Genomic DNA, 6,000 nt, shown 5'->3' on the forward strand with positions numbered 1-6,000 from the left:
GTAGCTGTGTTGATGTGTGGAAGTGTTTTATGGCTGGATATTTTTGAGACGTATGACGCACTCTGCATATGCATCAGGGCACTCTTAACTGGAAAGAACAGGAAGCCAGCTAAAGCTATACCAGCTAAAGTGGTTAAGGTTAAAACAGTGGATTGTGTTGGCTCATGCCACTTATGAAGCTCAGCAATGATTCTGGGATCAAGTCATCAAGGTCTCATTATTCTCAGATAAGCCCCTACTTTGTGGTAGCTAATAGCAACCTTGACCTCATCTACATCTGTAGTGAAAGCATCTATCTATCAATCACACAGAAGAGCTCTGATTGGCTCTGAGTTATGCCATACTTACCGTGTCTTTACAAATACAGCATTGTAACTAAGAGCCCTAAAGGGGCACATGGAGTTAGGAAGGGGATTAAAAATATGACACTCTCAAATATGCTATACACATGTGGCATGAAAACTAGGTTTACACTTTCTTCTAATGAGTAAACCTATCATTCACTCATCATATAGAGGTTATTTTCAACTTGCTAAGAATTAGCAACATCAAATGAAACATGCTAGGATAGCTATGAGACTCTGGTATCTGTCAGAAATTTACATGTTAAAATTTTTATCATGATTTTCTATGGGGAGAGAGAAAGATGGGAGTAGGAAGAGCTGACATTAGAAAAGAGCATGGGTATTGGTTTGGGAGGGTCAATCAGTCCTCTGCATGTTTTTAGGTATTACTTGGTACCTTCACAAGGAATATGAACGAGCTCACCAGTTTTCCATCAAGGAAAGAGAACTGGAGATTCAGGAGTCTGGTTCAAAGGGAGACCTTGGAAAAAGCAGGAGAAAAATTTCTTAGAAAATGTTCGCAGAGCTTTGGGGCCTCTTTTCATGCCCTCTTTCCTGTGAAAGCTAAACCAGGCGTGAAAACAAACAATAGCAACATCTGTGCTTCCCTTCCCAAAGCTGAAGAGCCAGCATACAGCTGAGGGGAAATTGTTGTTTTTATTAGTGCTGCGTTTGTCTACTGTTTAAATCCACACTCCAGTGTATTAGGAATTAATTTGAACTTAGAAATTACATCCATTTCCTTTGAACAGTATGCTGATAAATTGAAAGTTAAATTGGGTCTAAAATATGTTTTACCCTTTACAAAAGTCACAGAAAACTGGCCAACATTAAAATAGAAAAAGACCAAGTTGGGAATTAATTTCTCCACTAATTTGGTAATTATTGAATTTATGTGAGTGTAAGTTCCAGTTGAACTATCAACCTTGTCTGGAAAGAATGAGAATGATTTTTTTTAAATAGCCTATAAGTCAAATTGGGTGAAAAATGATATATACTGTTGGTATATTTGGGGATGGGGGGGAAAGTGAGTGATATATTTGAGCGTCATTAAAGCTGTCATGGATGAGAAATGAGGTCACTAAATCTGACAGTGTGCTCATGATTTGGGAGCCAAATCGCCATGGAATATAAAATTGAGTGAGAAAGAGGCACAGCTTACCTAACCTGTGTGCGGATCTGCCGAGTTTCACTGGGAACAAAAGCGGCATTGCCTAAGAATTACTGCTCCCGAAGACCACCAGTACCGTATAGTTTAGGACCATGCTTAGTTTAGAGAGAGTAAAGCTGAAATAAGGGAATACAGTTTTACTGAGACCATCTGATATTAAAGAATTTCACACTAATCTGAGTGAATTTAACGTTACAAAGTAGGGTATTTGATGCTGTATTGATTCCTGTGAATGTGGGAAGTGTAAGACAGATAACAAGTGTTCAACATTCCTGACTAGACCAAACCTACATGCATTACTCAGTTTGCAGCTTCTTGAAGGCAATCGTACAACGTCTTTCTAGACAAAGAATAGGAATGCGTAACCTCCCAACAGTTTCACGCAGTGACATATCTCGTTGAGTTTGTGAACAGTGGGGCTGTCAGACAGACTTTCATACTGACTTTTTTTCAAGGAGCCAAGGAGAGTTGGAGATACCCTGGGGTTAAAGTTAAGAAAGATTCTTGTCAAATGCATTATTATAAGCCATGTGTTTAAAACAGACTATTCCTGGGCAGAGAACAAGGGCTGTTGGTGCCATATCCTGTGTCAGTTAGCTGCTTATATCATTGCTGCTACAAAAATACCTGATAAATACCAATTTAAAAAGAAAGGGTTTATTGTGGCTTACAGTTCCAAAGGATATAGTCCATCATGGCAAGGAAGGTCAGGTGGCGACAGCAGGAGGTATCTGCTCACATTGCATTCTTAGTCCGGGAGCAGAGAGTGATGAATGCTTGTATTCAGCTTGCTCTCTCCTTTTCATTCAGTCTGCTACCCTTGACCATGGAATGGCACCACCACATTAAGGGAAGCTTTTACCACCTCAGTTAAACTAGTCTACCTGACAGACAGGCTCAAAGATTTCTTTCCATGGTGATTCTAAATTGCGCCAAGTCAACAACAACAATAACAACAACAAAAATCACACATAGACACAGAGACACACACACAGAGACATACACACACGCACATACACACTTTCTAAAGGACTCAAAACAATCCACTGCATTATCTTTCCATTGTCTGGTTATACATCCAGTTACAGAGCAAAATGACAAATGTTTATCACATAGCCTTAATTGCCTTCAATGCACCATGAATTAATCCTCTAACTAAGCTGTGAAGAACATAATTATATCGTGTCTTACTATATGGGTGCTAAAGCATTGTCAATTTGTTCATTGCGATCCTCTTCTAAGATCTATGAATTTTTAGCCTGAGTAAGCAGGCGTGTTTTGTATGTTGATGTGTTTGTCGCAGGCTCCCAATACAGAGAAAAGGAAAGTGAGAGATGGGGGAAGAATACAAAGTTGGAAGAGCTTCCTGTTTTTCCTTCCATCTCTGAAAAGCCACAGTCGCCATCTAAAATGAATAGGAAGACAGGTGATGTAATTTAAACAAATGAGATGAACAAGAACAGAGGGTGCCTACGACTGTAATAGGACAAAAAGCTTATACCCAGATGTCCCATGACAAGGACCAGCGTCTATTTCATACTTGCCAATTGTTTCCAAGGTGTCAACTCAAATCTAGACTCTAGTATTAGATCTTTCAATTTTTTAAGAGAGGCTATAAACTCAGATTTTCCATGGACCTACTCAATTTTTAAAGGCTGTCTGATTTTTTTTTATTATACCCTCTGCTATATATCTTCCATCCAGAGTTATCTTGTGCAGTGCCCAATCTGTGATTCAAGTAAGTTAAATGGCTTTTTAGTCATTTCCTAAAGGACATCACAATTAAGACATGGCCCATAGGCACCTGGACAAATGAGAGCCAAGACTCACTCACTCTCCATGAGCTGTTCAAAGCCATTGTGTTAGTGGAAACCTAAGCTACTTTACTGGACCATATGTGCTATGTGTTAATTGGGCCTCATGCCATATTTAATGTGTCTTTCTAGAACAGAAAAATCATAAAACACTACCTTTTGAAATCCATAGATTTTAAAAATTTAACATCAAAAAACAAGCAACAAGTAGATTCTAAATTATTAGCTGTACTTAATGGATTGAGATGAATAGAAAAGTTGAATTTAGAAACCACAAAGTAGAACTGAAGAGGAAATAAAATAATGGATGGCGCTTAGACTTAAAGAAATTGAGTATATCCATTTATTAATGCAACAAATACCTGTTGAGTGACGTCATGTTAACAACTATACATGTGTTATTTAATCTTTACAACAATCCGGGTCTTAATTTGGGGTCCCACAGAAGCGAAATCTGGGACAGATATCTGAGTGTAATTATTCTGTTGGAAAACAACTTTAAGCAAACTGTGAGCAGAGAAGTGAAAGAAGCCATAAAGGAGCATGACAACACATGAAACAATAGGAAACAGCCATGAGCAATAGGAACTCAAAAAATGGGGGTGCTCTAAGAATACAGCCATCACATGCAATGGGTGAGGGGGGCTGGGATGCTTATACAACCATCCCCTCTTTATCATTGGCTGAAGGCTGCTCTCAGAAAGTTTCATTTCTTGGCATTTATAGCTGCCAGGTTGAAACAGCAAATAGGAAGCTCCCAGGGAAGAAATGCAGGTGCCAGCAATGAAAAGTTAGGCCAACATGCATAGAAACGGGAAGAGCCAAAGGGATGCGGTGAAGCTAAAGACCTTCTGCTACTGTCTTTATGGTAGCCTTCTAATAGCCCCATTTTATTAAAAGGCTATATGTGGGATTCGCTCTTCAATTAAATGCTGGCAGGTGTCCCCCCATACCCCTTGGAAACATCCCAGTCAGGAGGAGACTGCCAAGATTTCTTGGAGACATGGGGATATGGAAGGAACAACTTCTCAGCTGCTCTGTCAGCTACAGGACAAAGTGGCAGCAGTCTAGACACCGGTCCCCAGGTTCAAGCATTAAGATCATATCAGTGGTCACCAACAGGCAGAGCTTATATGTGGTGTCAGCACTCTTTGGGAACCACCACAGATGAGCGCCATCATGAGCTAAGATGGCAAGGGGGAAAGTGACTGGTACCCACATGAAAGCCAAAAGGACCCATGTCAAAGACTAGTAAGATCCCTCCCTGCCTCCCAAACACTACCTCATAGGAAGGGAGGGTACACAGATTTGCCTAGACAAAGTGTAGCATGTGTGAAAATTTACAGCAGCCTAAAGTTGTAGCCACAAGCCACAGAAGTCCACACTGAAGGGGTGGACACAGGGCTTCCGGGCCCTCCCCCCTTTCCTCTATTGAAGATTTTGCCAACAATTTGAAATCACACGGATCAATTACCAAACTATGAAATGTCAGTTAATAACTTGAGACACTGAATACAAAATGAACTCGCTAACATTGCCTTATTATAATTCCATTGTGTATAAAAATCAGATTTAAATCCTTAATGAATGTATGAAAATATAATTACCAAGTTATTGTTCTTGTATGAGTGATTAATAATCACACCATTGACTTTTTCTTGGTGCTTTTGGGTTATTGAGTGGAAATATTTCAAATGATGTCTCTTTGTAGCTTCTAAATATTAGTCCCTGTAAATAGTTTCAAGCTTATACCCCCATAAGACTCTAAAATGCATGTGACCTGGGCAATGCTATTCACTTCTAAGACCTAAAAGAGACCCCAGCACATAGTAGGTGCTTGTGAATAAATGAAGCTTCCTCCTTTGTAAATGTATAGACCTTTTGTTTTCCTTTTTGTCTACAACAGACCTGAATGATGTGGATTCAAATCTTGGGTCCATCAGTTATTAGCTGAACTACCATAGTCAGGTCACTTGACCTCCGAATATTGTCAGTTTTATTAGTTATAAGATGATGCTTGTCTTAGTTTGCTTCCTCGGAACAGACCCTGAGATAAGAACTTGGAAGTGGGCAAATCTCTGCAGCGGGCAAAGAAACAAAGAAAATCAGACAGTAAGGGAAGTAGAACCAATAAAGCACACGAGAAGGTGTACATGTGCCCACTCCCACAGTCAGTGCTCTGGGAATACTATCAGTCCTGCCTCTGATGCTTCGTGTGGGCAGGCAGAAAGGGGCAGGTTCTGCTTACTCTGTTCTCTGCCGGCTAACAGCTACCCAGTGGTGTTAACTATTTCTGCAACAAGTTCTATCTATGAGCAAAAGAGTAGGCTCCTCTAGTATCAGAGAAAGCCATCAGGCAAAGAAGAGAGAAAGGCTCGTCTGAGGTGAAGAGCTATCACAGCAATGGGACTCAAAGCTGCGGATGACCTCAGAAGAGCCTTGAGGAAACGAGGCAGCATATCACTAAGAGCTGACAACGATAACTCCCGTACCATGGAACTACCTTACTAGTTGGAAGTTTCAAATGAGAAAATGTATGGAGGGTTCAACTATACAGTGCCTGACCCATAGGAAATTGCCTATAAATTGTTGTGGTGATTGGGGTGGTTGTTCTTGTTAAATGCAGTGGTGAAAATTGAAATTCATAAAGAGAATACTTGAATTTACAAGT

Source organism: Meriones unguiculatus, chromosome 4 (assembly GCF_030254825.1).
Source record: "Meriones unguiculatus strain TT.TT164.6M chromosome 4, Bangor_MerUng_6.1, whole genome shotgun sequence".
NCBI lineage: Eukaryota > Metazoa > Chordata > Mammalia > Rodentia > Muridae > Meriones > Meriones unguiculatus.